The 18,883-nt window shown below is 40.7% G+C and overlaps 1 long non-coding RNA gene across 1 annotated transcript in view; it reads left to right on the top strand.

Annotated features, from left to right (window-relative positions):
* Positions 1-14,642: 14,642 nt before the first annotated feature.
* LOC144899478 (uncharacterized) overlaps positions 14,643-18,883 on the top strand; it is a 39,035-nt gene continuing 34,794 nt past the window's right edge. Inside the window, exon 1 of the long non-coding RNA XR_013627604.1 lies at positions 14,643-14,705. This is a non-coding gene — a long non-coding RNA (uncharacterized LOC144899478). The remainder of the gene's footprint in view (positions 14,706-18,883) is intronic.

The raw sequence follows: 18,883 nt of genomic DNA, 5'->3' as shown, positions 1-18,883 counted from the left end.
GTCTATATGTGCCCTGTGATTGACTGGCGACCAGTCCAGGGTGTACCCCGCCCAAAGTCAGCTGAGATAGGCTCTAGCACAGGGGTCAGCAACCCATGGCTCCAGGGCCGCATGTGGCTCTTCAGCTTCTTTGTTGTGGCTCCCTTTGCAATGCTCAAATATTTAATACCCGAATTTGTTAGGGGCCAGAGTAAACATGTTTGTCAACAAACATAAAGAGTTTATATTTAATTTACACAGATATTTATGTACATTTATATTCTATATTAGCAAGATCCGATACTAGCAAGAGTACTCAATGAACTCCGCTTTTTCTCCTCTGAAGTACTTTGATACCCCTTTTTTGCTTTTGAAAGTTTATAAGATATTGTTTATGAATTGTTTTGCGGCTCCAGTGTATTTTCTTTTAGTGAGCGAGGAGGTAAAATGGCTCTTTTGATAGGAAAGGTTGCCGACCCCTGCTCTAGCATACCCCTGCAACCCTAATGAGGATAAGCAGTAAATAAAATGGATGGGTGGATCGTAATGAACAGTCCCATAACTTAGGGAATTCCGTTTTAACACACATGGAGGTAAGAACGATTCAAACTAAGTTGGATTTGACAAACTGTAGATGTTTCATTAAATGGCAGTGGCTCCGAAGTAGTAACCGTGGCTCCTAGGAGAGGGTTTAACAGCCGACAAAAGTCGTTATCAACGATGGCAAAGGGCTGGTCATCCAGTGGCATCATCTTCATGATGAAATGATAGATTGCTTTTAGCCTTCATGTCATCTCTGGCAAACTGTTTGCACTTGTCAAATGCTGCATTAATAGGTACAAGCTTTGTTGTGATGCTGATGTTTCAGGTGGCTGATAAGGTTTGATGTGTTGAAGCGCAATGATTTCTTCCATCATTGCAGATTTGGCAAAATGTCTTTCCCTGAAAGAGCGAGACGATGGAGGCCATGTTTGTTGAAGCAAAGACAGGCTAAGGAGCGCTTGATTTGCTGATGTTACAGCAAAGTATGGGTAATCATAAGCTATTTTTGGTATGACATCATATAGAAGCCCCTACTTCAAAGGTACATCAGAAGTGTATAATTCAAAAACCTAACTATGGCAAATCTTATTGCCCATAAGGCTGGTTTTGCTTGACCAATTTATGCTAGATGAAAGACTCATATGGGGTCAAGTCCGCACTTTAGACGTGAATTGTAGCGTAGTGTCTGTCTGGTCATGAGGCTGTGGACTCCGATTGAATGAATAAAGTTATACAGCATTTAGAATATTGTATAAAAGGTTTCCTGCCTACATAACCTCCATCATGTGCCTTCAGTTGTGTTTTGATTTCAACTCCAACATGCATGTTTAATTTGAACTATTTGAACAAATGGTTATTTTTGCTTCACTGCTGCTTGTTCAAAATCAATATAACTCATAGTCATTTGTTACCTCACTTATTCTTGTGATCAATAATCACAGCCTTTGGAAATGTTGAGGAATCTCTGTTGACAATTAGCTGGGCTCATGAGGATACGAGGAAGAAGATAGATAGTCAATTACCAAGCTTCCATCCGTAATTGTGTGGGGGGTTTTCTTTGTTATAGAAGGCGATAATTGGTGCATTTATGGAATATTCAAACGCTCATAATACGGGGTTTTGTCGATTTAATGTGCTTGTGGCTTTCTGCATATTTTGGAACTTTTTTGTACAATGTTCAGTGAAGTTCCTGTATTTACTGTAGGCACGCAAACTTACCCTAACGGCCTGCAAAGTAGTTTTATAGTGCTACAAATCTGTCTTTTGATTGGACGGGTGTTACTCTTTTAAATTGTTCAAATGTAAATGATGATGCAGTGGAGTTCATTTATATAAAATGTCTCATATTTCACTGCTGCATGAAGAACGGCGGTGGTTTTCCTATTCACCTTGAGTCATACACACAGACAGGGGTTCTGCGATCCTTGTCATTATCGCATCACAATTTAGAAAATTGCTTTTACTGATTATTGCATTGAATTGCTTTTTTATTACATCGTGGCCTGTGTGCAATTTGGTTTCGTCCTGGGGTTATCGCTGTTGAAAATGAGATTATCCAAGCCTCCTTCTCAAGCTTTTGACCTTGACATTGGGTAACCTTTTTCGGATTTTACAAGCCGGAGGTCTGATTATGTTTGGGAAGAGGAATGAAACTGAAACATCCCTCCAAATAACACTTTGGATTGCTTTATCTTCCTTTTTATTATTTCTCCAACATGTGTAGCTCAGTCAGATGCTGAGGTGAGCCAACAGCCAACGCATTCTCTCGAAATCAGGCTGATTGCACATGCAAACCTCATTTAACCTCATTTCATAGTGCTGCTGGTTGATAATCAAGAGTTATGTAATGACCATGAAGTTTATAAAATGGAGATGTTCATTCATTTTGACAAAGTATCCGCTTCCATTAATCCCAACGAGGCCAGAGTTGATGCTTGGTGCTGCGTAATGGGAGAATAAGCACAGTGATGTGGCTGAATGAATGATGGGTGGGAGGGAGGGGGGCGACGGACGGAAGGATGGCCGGGCGGACGGGTGTTAACACGACATGGCTTTAAGTAGGGCGACTGCATGCGGGGGAGCTGACTTTAAAGGAGATCACTCCGATAAATACGGTTGATGAGGCTGGATGGTTGAGCGTTCCCGGCATGGGGTAAGCGAGCTGAGCCGTCACGGTGGAGATTCCGCAGCTCTGATGAACTAGAAGGGATTATGACATTAGGTTGGGGAAATGTCTTTGATTTTTTTTTTTTTGGGGGGGGGGGTGGATTTAGCACTGCATTTTGTGTTTTGGCTTGTACATCCAACTTGTAAGTCATCTTTAATGGCTTTAAAGGGGATTTTTACATGCGGCACATTGGCTTATTAGGACCCGTATGAGTCATACAGTATAAAGTCACGTATGATTAAAAGTACAGCATAAGTGGAATTTCAGACCCTTTATATTAACGCATAACTCGTCAACTTCCCAAAAACTGCTGTACTATTTATCCATTTTTTCCCCCACTTTATTACTATGATTATCATTTGGTCATAATTATTTGTAGTTCAATGATTGACTGCAACATTGACTATTATTTTTACATTATTTGATTGTTAGCTTCCCCAAAACTGCTATAAATACACAATACATATACTATGATTGTATAGTACAAATCGCTTCACGGTTGAGAGTGAAGTGGCTGGGATGAGAGTCAGCCCCTCCTGGAAAAGGGTACCATCTCCGGGTTGAGATGCTGCCCCAAGCGGAGAAGTTAAAGTACCCCAGGGCTCCTGTTCATGAGTGAAGAACGCAAGATGGACAGGCAGATTGGTGCGGCGTCTTCAGTGATGCGGATTCTGCATCGGCCCATTGTGGTGAAGAAGGAGCTGAGCCGAAAGGCAAAGTTCTCAATTTACCGGTCCATCTACTGTGCGTTCCTACCCTCACCTTTTTTCACAAGGTACAAGAAGCTGCAAATAGAAAGAAAAATAGATGACAGTTGTTACCTTGTGGCAAATTTAACACGCAGCCGAAATCTTTTCAGTGTGATGAAAAGCCCATAGTGTCACGTAAAAAAACAAAGCTATGATTTATCTACCAAAGACCGCCTTTTGGTGCACATTGATTATTTCATTAGACAAAAGTGTACATCAATAAGGCCCGAGATTGACAAAGTAATTTAAATTCCAAGAATTTACTACATCTTTGTTAATAGCTTTGCCTTTGCACTGCTTCGAGAAAAATAATCACACTCAAATGCCACGTCATCATGACAGGTCAATCGACTGGCGAATTTCGGCATTATTCACACATAATCACACGCCTCTGTTCATTACCATTCATTTGCTCGCCGTTTAATATGTGACCCACAGGCCCTCTTTAGCTACAGTGATTCCAGGCTGACACTGGGCGCTTGTGCGGCGTAATTGCTTTGCAATGGGAGCCAAGTGGGGCAGCGTGCAGCAATGCTGTAGGGTCAAATAGGGAGAGGGTCACCCAACTTGCTCAAAGAAGTAATGTGACTGCTTTATCATCAACTGTCACATAGGCAATTATTCACAAATAAAATATCTCAATTCTTATAAACGGTAATTATATGGTGTTTTATGTCATCTTTCCATAAGCGTGAGACAGTCTGAGTCTAATAAAAAATGACAGCCTCAAAATATGAAAGCCTGCAGTTTTTCAGTAGTTACATTTCTCAAAAGATTTGTGTCCTTTCACTTAGTCAACGTTTACAGGCATTCATGTATTTCACTGACATCCAATATTTACCACGTACAGTCAAAGAATTTGCAGTACAGCCAGGGATTACAAAGTGTCGCCGAGATGACTGGATATTTGCCACCTTCTTTTTGGTCTTTTAACCTTGCTGTCGCTATTGCTTTCACTCCCAGAATACCTTAATGCTGGTGGACATGCTGGCCTCAAAGTGCCCTCTGCAAAAGAAGCTGAATACCGGTGGATGTTTGGATGATATAACCAAAAACGACTCTTGCATTTAAATTCTTTGACTGTTCATACAAAACCTGTCTGGAACTGACGTCCATCCCCAAATGTTCTCAGGTGGACTTAGATCAGGGGTACAAGCACAATGGTCCAACAGAATAAGTCCTTTGTCAGGTAGGCATGGTGAACTTTGTGAAAAAGCCAGTCATTACCACACAGACAAGGACTTTTAGTCACGAGGGTTGCCCCCCTGTGACATCGCCAACTGCCATTTGACACCCCTGCACAACCTGAAGCTCCATTGTTCCGTTGAAAGAAAAAGCACCCGGATCGTCCTCCACCCTAAACCCCACATGATGGATAATATCTCAGTTGGGATCTCTTTGTCATGCCAGTAATGGTGGAAGCCATCTGAATTTTTTGAGCCATAACCCTCAGGATCTTTGAAAAAGTCTTACTTCGTCCAATGGCATGCCACGAGGCCTTGCTTATTCAGCTCAAAAGTCCGACCACGTTAAAAGAGAGAAAGCTTTTTTGCCTTTGCCATCAAGAGATCATGACAGTGTGCTGACCTGACAGAAAATGATATTGAATCCACAATTACCCCCAAATTTTGGCTTGGAAACGCTCTACTTAGAATCTCTTTAAGAACCAACAGTGCCAAATGCAAGTTCCGCACTTAAAAGTTTCAAAAGGAGTGTATTCTTGTGCAAAATAACGACTTTGTCTTGTCATGTTTTGATTTTATTTTGACTTGTTTCTCTTTTTGTCATAAAATTCAGACTAAAATGTACTTTTTCCCAAATGTCGCTTTTTACTTCAGGGTGGCTCCATGGAGAGGAGTACCTGTAGGGCACTATTTCCTTTCAAAAGTTGTTAAAGTTTGGCTCCAAAAGTTGTCTATTTGCACAATAGATGCTTACTTTGCACCCGTCCTATCATTGTTTGCTTTGACAGGCTCTGAAACAGACAAGCTGATGATGTGACTTGTGCAATATGTGTGCTTAAAGGAAAGAAATAAAATATGAGGGGACTCAACCCGCTATTTCCCCTACAGGTTATCTTTCAACAGCCCAAATTCAAAGAGAGCTCTTCTCCCTTGACATGCATCGGTGTCTCAAACAACGCTGGAAGCCTGTACAAATCCCAAATCACAGTTCCATTAAAACCTTTTGACTGGGCTTTGAAGATGGCTGATTTGTGCCACGTTTGTGAAGCAAAGTGTTTTAAGTCATGTCACAACTCTTGCAAAGAGGGGAAATAATTGAGAAGCTGCTATTTTATGTCATCGTCATCCATCTTGAACATTTGCTTTCATCAGATATCTTTGACTTTGACTGAGTTGTATTAATATTGGAATTGATACAATACATATCAGTCTTAGTTACACAGTGGAAACGGTGTGCATTTACTCAGAATTCTCAGCACAATGTACAACAGGAGATAATGGGCATGATGGCATCTCTTGTTGTTCATTGGGAAAGTTGCACTGAAAATTATATTATTTTGCCACAAATCAGCTTTACCCCTCATGCAATGCAACATATTCACATAGAGTTGATCAAGATGTTGATTGCGGACTGTGAATGTCGCTCCACTCTTCTTCAATGGCTGTGCAAATTTGCTGGATATTGACAGGAACTGTCATTCCAAAACCAACCATTATGAGTCAATGAAATATTTTCATCTATACCATTATTAGAGCCCTATAGACATTAAATAACACCCCTACAGTTATGTTTACACTCCTATTATTCTTTATTTAGCCACAATAATCACAAGAAATGGTTTAAAATCACTGGTCACTATATTGACACTTACTATGGTACCCATTATGTCATTGTATGGTCATATCACCTTGTACGTCGGTACGAGGTGCATTATTAAAAAAAAAAAAAACCTTAAACTGTATTATGGAAAGCAGGAAGTGAACAAATGTAACAGTTACTGATTGTAAAAGTACCAGATGGAGGGGTAGAATTTAATAAGCTTCTTCCTACTCCTTTTGGACATGTGGAACTGTGAACTGATTATGGGATGCACTCAATTGTAATCTGATGCATGTTCAAATGAAATAAAAACCATTACCATTACCATTACCAAAATGGTGCCAACAACTTACCACTTCCACAACGGGTGAAGGACTTCTAGATTATTTAGTTATTATGATCACTCCTGCAACACTCGCAAAACATACAATAAAGTGGCACATTGTGGAGTGACCTTTTATTGTGGCCAGCCTAAGCACGCCTGTGAGGTAGATGGATTCTCTCTGCAAAGGACAAGAGCTGAATAAGGCAGATTGTTGAAGAATATTTCCTTTTGTTTACAGAGAAAAAGTTTTAGATCATCGAGTTCATGAAAGGTGGGAGCAATAACAAGTATTGCATTTATTCTGTTTTTTGAGCGTATTGAATTTTTCGAGGGCCTTGAATGTTGATTGATTTAGTAGGTTGCTAGAATTTGTAAGCATTCTGTTTCACAAACAACATATTGAAGGACAGGTGGAACATTCTCATGTGTAAAACGTTTTTTTTTTTCACTTTTCAAAAGCAAGTTTTTGTGTTTTGCTATAATGTGATGTTTTGTGAACAATTGTTTCATGACATTGGTCACACTGAAACTTTAACTGACATACTGTGATATTTTTGTGTGTGACATTAGTCATACTTATCCAATGGGATCACTTCCTCTGTGAAGGAAATTCATGGAAGAAGAGCCATTCTGAATTCGGAGCGCTGACAATGCTACTGATTTGCATCTCGGCAAATGGGGTCTCTGTCAATAAGCCAAGAACAAAGTACAGAAGATCAGAACTGATTTGACCTAAGCACTATTGCCAAAAAAAAAAAGACAGACACATTCACAAGATTGCTTTCAAACTCACTGGTCACTTCATTTGGTACACTTGTGCAATCTATTTGTCAGGGAAGCATTGATTTAACATTATGTGTGACTGTAGTTAGCTGTGGTGTAGAACCGCTGAAGTGTGTTTCTATTTTGGTTACCTTATTTGTCTTCATAAGAAGGGTAGAATGCAAAACACCTTTCGGTATGCTGCAGTGAATTTCCCCTCCACTTCAATCTACAACCACAACAAGAGCATTTGTCCTGTACAGTAGGTGGTAATATCCACATGTATACTGCTAACACAATTGAGCATACCTCACAGTATCCAAATTGTGTCCAGGTAGTTAGTACATTTATAGTACATTTATACTGCTATGCACGCCATACACTGACTATGCACGCCATACACTGACTACCAGTCGATTGGGATCGACCAGTCGATTGGGATCGACCAGTCGATTGGGATCGACCAGTCGATTGGGATCGACCAGTCGATTGGGATCGACCAGTCGATTGGGATCGACCAGTCGATTGGGATCGACCAGTCGATTGGGATCGACCAGTCGATTGGGATCGACCAGTCGATTGGGATCGACCAGTCGATTGGGATCGACATAATCGACACTTCTGGTGTCCCAACTCTAAAAGAATCACTATCCATTCTTCAGAGAAACCAAATCACCAATGCTTTGTATGGACACTCGCTGACATCTGTCGTTTATTAACTCCATGTGATCAACCCACATTACCTTCGTGATCGACCAGTCGATCGGAATCGACGCAATCAGCACCCCTGCTCTAGAGTGTCCCAATTCTAAAAGAACCATTATCCATTCTTCACATAAACTGAGTCACCAATGTGTAGATGCTTTGTATGGGTACTCGATTCCGCATAACAGACTAGTTTGTGAAGTGCACTGTTTGGCCGTACTATAACTGAGATAGGGTAAGAAAACTGAGACTTATCTTCCACGATCATTTTAACAAAAACCTAGGTACCACTGTAAATCCAAGTATAATTTCGCTAATCATGTGTCTTGAGATGATATCCTAAAAGTGGTTTAAGACGGCTCTTCCTCTCACTCCTCGTAAAGAACCTCAACTCCAAATTACAGGCCATGTTAAAGTTCAGGAGATGGACTGATGAGCAATCAAGCTTCCAGAGTGTGGCTCGCCATCTGAGGATAGATACAATGGAATTCTGCACCATGACATTTTGAAGGCAGCGGGATTGCAACCAAATGTAGTCAGATGTGGTTGACTTTCACACCCACTGATTTCTCTGCTCAACTGCTGAAGTGGGTGGCAAAGAAAGAAGTTGGAAGGACAAGGAAGTATCCTGTCTTCTGAACCTGCAACTGTGTTCACCTCCTCACAGCAAGAGAGTAATTATAATCCTAATCTCCAACTGCCACTTCAAAGGAGGCCCTCTGACATCTGCCCATTGATATACAAATGAGTGATTGAAATGAGAGGCAAGTTCTCTTTATGAAAAAAAGATATGACAGTGTGCTGATGATATGATCCTTTTTCTCATTCATGCGTATCCAGATTAAGCAGTCGGCAATGCGATGGCTGTCAAAGCTGCCTTTTGATAACTACTTTTTTCTTCTCTTTTTACTATTTACCCATCAAAAGGGTGCAAAACATCGCCAGTAATGAGCTGCTCCTCCCTTTCCAAGCATAAAGACCCCAGCTGTCACGGCGAGCGGCACGTCCTACGCTTGTGCCTGTGCCTCCCGTATATGGAGGCTGATGTGTGGATGATAATACCATCAGGAAGATTAGTGTCTCCGCAGAGAGCAGTCTCCCCGCTGTTTGCATCGTTCCCCATCGCTTCCACTGTTTAACTCGCGTTAAAACAAAGCCTTGCTGTGGAACAGATGACTCAGATCTTGTTGCCTTTGATGTAAGACTTGACTCAGTGACACTGACATAACCAGGTCTTGCTGTGTTTGTCTGGTGTTAATTTTGCAATATGTTCAAGTTGCATGCATTTGGTGAACATACCAATTCCCTCATGCAGCCTGCTTTTGTGTTGCTTTTATTAGTTGTGCTTTTTTTCTTGGCTTCTAGTCTTTCTTTCACTTCTTGGTAATATTATAGCCCAAAGGATGGGGTCTACGTCTTTATCAGATGCCTTGCTTTTCAGTAAAGGCGCACAGAATTGAGTTTGACGTTTCAAAGACATGGAGAAACTCCATTGAGATCATAACTTAAGATACTCTCTGAATTAAGCCTATTTTTACACTGCTAACATTGAAGTTTTTTTGTTAATTTGAGTTAAATATAGTAATAGTTTTTTTTTGTATTGTTTTATTATGACATAACTTGAGAATTGGTGTAATAATTGGGATCAGGTCTGGACAATATTTCATCACATAACAAGGCACTTCTGCTTCAGATTGTGACAATAACAGAGTGAGGGATTGTGTATAGTGAATACAGGAAGTGGACAAATGTATTAGTGATTGTTGTGACATGGAAAGGGGGTAGGATTAACTAACCGTGTAACTAACTGTGCTTCTCCTACCCCTTTATGGACATGTCTAATTGTGAAACGCTAAATCTAAAATGTACTCCAATGTAGTCTTGCTGCGTGTCTGAAATAAACCAAACTCGACGATGTTAGAATTTATGTTTCCCTCAATGAACCGCAGCTGCCCAGTGCCAGCAGACTCAAAATCATCAAACGTATGTCAGACCCAAATGGGCTTCCCGTCTTTCAAAGACCAGCAGCCGCCCCTGGACTTCTACTAGAGGCTAAAACACATCGAAAAAACTAGTCAGCTAAATCTTAAATCGACTTTTTGACACATTCGCATTACATTATCAGGTCTTAAAATGCAACCGTGCAAAAGGTGTCCAGGCTGGTCCACCAATAGTCGAGACAGTTGCCATGACAATAAATGTCAGGCTGATGTTCTTATATGTGCTAAAAAATGTTATTTGAAGGTAAATTTACCACATATTGTTGCTTTAACTCTGTTCAGCTCACCGCTTCATCACCAGCTCTTTCTATTTCCTTCATTGTCCCTCCATTGTGGCGCTCTCGTGATTGATTAATCTTTTTTTACCAAGTCCTGTTTGTGTGGATGGCAGCCCCCTGCCTATACTTTAAGCCCCTGACTGCTCCCTTACCTTGCCATGCCTTATTAATGTCTCTTTCTGTGACAGCGCTTCTTCCACACAGATTAGATGTAATTAACCTTTTAAAAGACAAATGCCCACCAGCCATTAAGGCTTTCAGGAGCTGCCACCGCATTCACCTCTGCGGCTGATTCGAAATCTCTGTCTTTCATGTTTCCAACACAATTACTCCAAGCTTGATTCTTCCCCGACTCCATAACTGACATGAGAACCATCTTGACGTCACTCTCCTAGATGTTGCTCCAGCGTGCTTCTCTCACTCCTGTCTGTCTCAGCCGCTCTACCGCTGCATGAATTTTTTATACGTACCTCACATGCCAGCCCTAAGCAGCAAGGCAGACAAACGTGGCTGCAACAAGCTCGGGACCTGCAAAGAACACAAGATGATGGATAGATGAGAGACACTCCAATTTCCTGCCAAGTGATAAGCGTGCCAAAGGGTGTAATGGAGTAATTGCTAAAACCGATTGACCTCTAGAGGCTGAACACAGATCAAAACATAAACTCTGACCTCCCGGGGGTAACCTTGCGGCGGTGGCGCTCATGTCTCGCGGCACGAGAGTCAAGAAACGAGATAAAGCCTCACCGGACGTCCTAACGATGGTTATTTCATACATAATGTCGATGTATATCACTTGTGGCCCTGGTGACACATTTTGCATTTCAGCAGTCGTGAGCAGAGATTGAGACGTCAGGGTGGGGATAATTTATGTGTCCTGTGACAGGAGCTAATCATGCTACTGTCATGCAACAACATGGAGGTGACACACATCACTGCTGCAAGCTTACACGTACATTACTTACGTACGTGACCTTCAAGATGTACTCTTCATTACGGTGGAGATTCCACTAAGGCTTTGGATAAAATAAACCTTTGTGTGATTATATGTTAGCTGTTAGCATGTCTTCATTCAGGTTCAAGCAGCACAGTCGTGGCCAAAAAATGTCAATCTTGGTGCAGTTTGAACCATGAACCATGTGAAGTGGGTGGAAATGCTCAATGTTTACAAACATCCCTTGATATAAACCAAGGAAAGTGAACGCAAATGATCAGATGAGGTAGAATTGAGTCAACTGGACTTCTTTTGTAGTTGACCATCACCTCGATCTCGACAAGTGGTTCTCAACTCATTTGGACCTTCAACTTACAAGATGTGACCCGACCTTTTTGAACTCAAAACTTCTCAAATATTTTATATTTAAATGTACTGTTTGTAGTGTTGAAAATCTTCTCGAGCAGATATCTGCAGCTGAATGTTGGACTGACGGCGCATTAAAGCCCCCACTCAATGTTCCTGACATAGTTGGCCATAAACACGGTACACACCTTGTGGCAGAATGCGAGGTGCATTCACGGACTTTGAGTCCGTATTTTTTTCCCTTGGCAAAGAGTTAAAAATAACTGACCTAGACGACTGGTTAGCTTCCACACAAGTACATAAAAAGCACTTAAAGTAAAATGGTAATGGTTTTATTTCATTTGAACATGCATCACATTACAATTGAGTGCATCAAATAATCAGTTCAAAAGGAGTAGGAAGAAGCAAAGCTTATTAAATCCTACCCCTCCATCTGGTACTTTTACAATCAGTAACTGTTACATTTGTTCACCTCCTGCTTTCCATAATACAGTTTAAGGTTTTTTTTGTTTTGTTTTGTTTTTAATAGTGTACCTCGTACCGAAGTACAAGGTGATATGACCATCCAATGACATTATGTGTACCATAGTAACTGTCAATATAGTGATATATAAAGCACACCATTTAAAATAAAATAGACCCAAATATAAGTGTTTTCTAGATGGGTCACTTTTGAGACGTGAAACTTGTCAACTTTTCTGCCTGTCGCTCACACTCGAAACTCCGCCACGGCAGCAAACTACTCAAATAATATAGTTCAAGGACTGGGCAAGTTAGCCAACGACAGATGAGGCTTTATGATGCTAATTTGAAGATAATGGTGAGCAGAGTCATCAAGCAACTGTTGAGCAGATAAGAAATATGATATCCCTTTTTATTGCAATCTGTCGCCTGTTATTTCCCTAATATTGAAATTTAGAATATATATTCAGTTTATATCTGATTTATCTTTAAAATATTTAGGAAACATTATATTCAGAGTTGTCTTATATGCACATATTCCGTATGTAATATGATATTCCGTATGCTAACAGCCTAAGCATAATTGATATCAAACCAAACATGTTTAAGGTCACTGCCCACATCATGGCTTATTACACTGGGAGTGTTTCCATTAGGAGAGGCTTATGTATGCATTAAAAAACCTGCAAATGATGTGTAACTCTTGTCTTTATATGCCCCCTTTGCCTCCCAAGTAGCCACTCCATCAGCCCACCCCTGCCACCACAGAGTCCACCCCTTCCCTTTAAGCATCTCATTTCGCACCCCGCAGCTGAAAGACAGAGTGCCCTTGTAGGGCAATTATATTGGCTTTGGTCGAAGGGATCATAAAACTTAAAGCATTCTCATATCAGGGGATTGGCTTTGGGTTTAGCCGCGACTTGTGCTGCTGTGTTTCATGTTGTATCAGGCCTGCAAGCCACCTCGCCCTTACCGTCTTATTTCTATTGCTCCATCATGGAAAATAAATAGGCGGGCAAAGCAAATAGCCTTAAATCAGCAACCTTAGTGATTGCATGTGCTGCTTATCTTATTTACCTGTTTTCCCGGACAGCCGGTCAGGGTGATACTTTATGGCAACATTACGCCTCCTCACCTACCTTTCTGGCCATAACCCACTCTTATTGTTCATCCGAACCGTTATGTTGTTCCATCTTCCCTGTTAGCCAGCCAGCAGAGCGGAACGGAGAAAATGTTCTCCTCCACATCAATAATGGGGAATCAATAACTGTTCAGATTATCTTTCTGCTGCAATTACATTTTACCCCAGCAGTCCTAATGACACCTTACCGGCATTCCTGTCCCTTGTAGTGCCCTGCGGTCAAAATCCTCGTATCCTATGACGACCCCTTGGTCTAATTCCTTCCATGGCTTCCTTCCTCCACATATGCTCTCTGACACGCTTCCAGCTAAATGCAGCATGGCGGCAAGTGCACACTAAGGGTGATGGCTGAGCAATGAGTATGGATTACTTCATTATCTCTTCCTCTAACAGGCTGTTTACAGTACACGAGGCTATTTTAACAAGCCACATGGAGAAACCCCTCGCAGATTATAGCACCCAGAGGAAAATGTGGCTCTTCTCTTTGTCTGCTGCATTGAAAGTTGTCACAAAGTTTTTACTTCTAGCCCCCGGGCTTCTTTTTTACAGTTTTTCCGCCCAACATCAACTTAAAATGGTAACACTTGTCAGAACTCAAGTGTAAACGTGATGTTCCTTAATGCAACTTGTTAAACCTTCTTAACACAAATACAACCATAACCATGACTTGTTGTGAGAGAAGATACATTTCCATGGTCTCCCAACTTTTCAAACAAAAATACATGCTGTTTTAAATGGAAAATATGCTGGGTTATGCAACCGCTTTTCTTTCATTCTGTAGTATTTATGCTCCAAATGTGTCTTTGCTCAAGCATAAATCCAAACTGGTCAAAAAAAAGCATCACAGTGTGTTTCCCTTGTCTCCATATGCTCCACAACAAATTAAATGTATTTTCAAGCTGTTATGCCAACCTTGTAAAGGCTACCTCTACATCAGTCAGACAGTGAGAACTTTTGACAGCATTTGTTCAGTAAATATTCTCAAATGACTCCATCTGGACTTATTAGTTTGATCTATGTAAGATGCGGATTGACACCCGAGTGCACCGCTTCGCTTTATTTGGTTCTGTTATTGCCTCGTGTTTCTTCAATACAACATCGCTAAATATCTGCACACACATCAGCATCACTGTTTCAGGAAGTTTGGCTATTCTGCAAAAATGTTGTAAAGTAGTACCGGCACTGGTTAATAATGCATGGCTGCTGTGTTTGTGAGCAAATCAGCAGGGGAGCAAATCCCTCCCACTGTAGATGCTAATATGTTATTTTATAATCCATAATTAGGGCTCACAGGTGACACAACAGGTAAGTAAATGGGTTTGATGATGTGTGCATGTCACAAGTGGCATATGCAAAGCATGAGCTGCCTGTGAGCGTAGACTGGTCTTGGTTATGCTGCAAAATCGACATCCAGTTGTGTCTTGTGCAGGCCTTGAAAGACAATGGAGTAGAGTAAGTGGGGATGTGAAAGTAAGGATTTCTGCCATGGACACGAGGACACCTCCACAAGGTATGAGAGCATATCTTTCATTTCTTTTTTTACTCACCCCTCTCATGAAAACGCAGGTTCTGAGGTCCTCTTGTTATTTATTTTTTATTTTTTAATAATTATCACTAGCTTGTAAAATGGATTGTGATTGTGTTGAGTTTATATCCTCTGGCATTGGAATGATGTACTCCCAGTGCGACCCCTCCATCCATGACTGACATTGTGACCCCTTTGTCCACTCCATTCAACATCCCCCTTTGTTCCCACGATGGAACTGCTGTCCAAGCATTTTGCTTTAATTTATACGAAGCCTTTTACAGCCTTACAAAAATCACTACAAATTTCATTTTCTTGTTATGTCATCAATCTCTACTCGAGTAGTTAAGCAATGCTGCTCCGTGGTGGATTCTTCTTCGGTCTCCTGAAGCAATCTGTGACCCGTTCACCCTTTTGCGGTGTCGTCTTCGAAGCGTTATCTCTGATGTGATCAGAGTTAAAGTGGGGTACACGTGTTCGGGCGCAATCGCCTGCAAAGTGGTTCATTCTCCACAGGTGACTGACGCTCGGTCAAATAAAGCTACTGCTTTGCAATGTGTTCATACTCCACGCATGTTTGCTGCTATGAATTTATATGTACAACATTTACTAGCAAGCAAGGTCACTTTGGCGTGAAACCAAGTCTATGGTGCATCTAATGTTAATGATTTCCTGTTATGGCAGATGCAACCTTCCCATGTGTTGGCTTCCTAAGCAGGGTTTGTAGAGGCTGATGTGGGGGAAAGACAGAATGCATACTCTTTCTTGGAGGTTGGATCCATCAAGATGTGTGGCACATAGCTATTAGCTTGCATGGACAGTAAAAGCAATGTGTCAATGTGTTGTCACAGTGGTTAATCCCACTGGATCAATAGTCATATGTTTGGACGGAATACTGTGTAGCTTTGCCAACAGTCCTTGGGCCACTCTCCAGTTCTTCTTATGCTTTTTTGCGCCCTTCACCAATGTTTTTCCAAGCATGTTTGCACACACTTGAGTGGTTTGTTTTTCCTGTTTATTTAGACCACACATACACGCGCACTCCATGCTGTCATAAGAAAGAGATTTGTCTTAAAAGCCCTAAAAACAGGCCAGCCATGCAAAGCATTAAAGCATTTTAATTCCTAACGTCTCATGTCCTCATAAAAATCAAATGAGAGGCTTTACCTTTTTTTCTGTTTCCGATGCTAACAATTCTACAACTCTTAATGAATGCAACTTTTCTTCTACTTCCTGGAGGAACAAACTTATTGATGAATGAGGTCCATTGTGTGAGTTAAAACATGTTAAAAGATGCCAGAAATTCCCTCGGGATGCATAAAATATCCACCTGGCCTAACCCTTTTCCTTAAAAATAATGATCCCCAACACGGTATTAACTCATTTGCTATGTTTGATGAAGGCAAATGAATGATGCTTTATGCTTAGCTGCATCCGCCCCAATGCAGGTGTACCGCAGGGCCCAATAACTCACTGCTTGATACATTAAACACAGTTATCACATTAACTCAGCCTATTAAACATCATTTGTGGTGCTGCTCTTGGTTGTTCATTGATAAATCTGTCTCAATGTGTATCATTTACCATATAATATAGTAAACACCTCATTTTTAACGAGCAGACGCACTTATTGTATAATATCATTAGAAAGCTTTTCCATTGGATGTGCAGTCATCAGTTGACCATGCCAACAATCCCATCAATTTCTTATCTCTGTATCATATTAGGCTTATGAAGAAGCCTCAGCGAGGCTCATAATTTAAACATAAATGGATCATGCTTGCTGTATTACACTAATGATAATGCACTTTATGATAATGCACACTCTGTCGCTTCATTCTCCCAGTGCTGACTCATCACTTCTTTGGTGCGATGCAAGTGGGTTAAAATGGGCGGGACACCACGCTGTTGAATTACAGAAACACATAAAACGAAACAAGAGGCGAATATGCGCAGTCATCTTCAAAGTCTTTTTTATTATTCACTTTCACCCTGCTGAGTCACTGCATTATGAATGCTTTACCACAATGATTAAACTAAATCATTAATTCCGAAGTTGAGTTCATGGAGAAATAAAAACAATTTGAATTTTTTTTTTCTTTGTTCTTCTACACACTGAGTCATCACATGTCATTTGGTTCCACATTAAAGCTCGGGATGCTTTTTAGTCACCAAATGATATTTTATGTGAAAAGTCAAATATAAAAAAGTAATACAATTTAATACAAAGCTTTAAAATCCAATATTGAAATGCTCTACTTATCATCTGCAGTCATAAAGATGCGTGGATCAGCATCCAGTAGCTTAATTTACCTCCGGATGCGCTTTAAAATGTTGATTATGAAATATCGGTGTTGGGCTCCTATATTACATATCAACATGTTTTCTATTTATACTATTATTTACATTGGGTTACATTAATATTTATATACATTTAGTATGTATGACCAATGAACTCACACTGTACACAAATCTGTATGCAATATTAGATAATGTTACAGCTATTTTACACTCCTAATGTCCAAGCAAGGTATGCAGGTAGAATGCGCATGGATATTCACAGTTTCTGGAAAAATGGATGCAGCACCAATTATGCGCTTCGTGTGCTTCTGATGCGTCTCAGACTGAGTTGGGTCTCATCCAAACACAGAATGCTCCATCATTCGGGGGTGATGGCTTGTGAATGTGTGCATGCACAAGAGAGTGAGTGGCTGGTGTTGAACAAGAGAGTCTGATACACAAGGGCGATGTGTTTGCTGCGCACGGTGGAAGCAGCCGTCTTTTTATGAATAGCAATTACAGATAGGTGACACAAAAGTAATTTCCCTTTTTTCATTATGTTTTCATCTTACCGCCCTGAATGGACAATGTTTATTGCGTTTAGTCACAGTAAAGGAGCACATTTCATTTAATACGTGAAATATCATTATCCGGGTATTTGAGGAAATATGACATTTGATTTAATCCAATAATGGTCTTGAAATAGAAAACGATGCCTACTGTATTGCAGAGATCTTTCATGTATTTATTCAGCAACAAGTCCTTCACAATACACACACTCACATAGCACAACTAGAGTTGCACAACTCACAGATAACAATAGATGCATTGATCCCAATCACAGAAGCTTAACTCGCTTTTACACACACTTAAGTTTCACTTCATTGAGGGGCGGCAGAACTGCTATATAGTCTTTACTACTTTCATTCTGGGCTCTGGTCCAGCGTTGTAACTAAATATATTACTCTTATTTAGAAAATACAGTAAATAACTCGGGCAAAATTACAAATAGGTATAAAAAAATAAATAAATATTGCTCAACATAATCGACATTACTGTTCTCTACGTCAGTGATTGTGCCAACGGTTAGATCTTTTACATCTTCACTCATCATGCCAAGAGAAAACTAATTAACTGTTCCTTCAAAGCAAGCCCATTGAGGTCTCGCCGCTCTCATCACTCAATGTGGTCCGACAAGACTCCCATCGACGTTTTCAAAGGATGTAGGCCAGAATTATTTTCATGGCCAATTTGTTCATTTTTTACAAACCAGAGCACAAAACAAATGACAGCTTCAAACCACTCATTGTGACCATCATCTAAATCCATGATTGGCCCATCTGCAATGAAAGGCAGATCCCCAAAGGAAAGATCCCGACTCAAATGATACAAAGTGTTCTCATCGCACTTTTAAGTGGCGGTTCAGTGATGTTGTCCTAAAATGAGCTCAGAATCTATTGTAGATATTTTCCCATTTGCCACAAGTATGGGAAAAAGTCCCAGCCATCTGCTCTGCTGAAATATTTAGTCATGCTCCGTTGCAGCATCCATCTCTTCAACTCCTTTACCATGTACAAAGACCAGAGGCTTGTGTGGTGGCTGTGCAGGCAGGCAGGCAAGCAAAAAGCCATGTCACGTGCACATCTGTGTGTGGCACTAATATGTTGATGGAAGACATGCAGCAAAAATACAAATATCTTTTCAACGAATTGACGCCGCATTTCCCTACGACGCCCTCCAACGAAATCAACACGTTACTTGCGTAACTTAAAGTGAGCCATGATTCTAGGAGGGAGGAGCCTACATTAAACATGAATAAATCCCCTTCTTCAAATGTCATGTATCATGTCATGAACATAAAAGTATGATCTGCAGGCTTATTC

Source organism: Doryrhamphus excisus, linkage group LG7, assembly GCF_037039965.1.
Source record: "Doryrhamphus excisus strain RoL-2023G ecotype Guam linkage group LG7, RoL_Dexc_Guam_v1.1, whole genome shotgun sequence".
NCBI classification, from domain to species: Eukaryota; Metazoa; Chordata; class Actinopteri; order Syngnathiformes; family Syngnathidae; genus Doryrhamphus; species Doryrhamphus excisus.
This window is presented reverse-complemented; position numbering and strand designations above follow the sequence as displayed.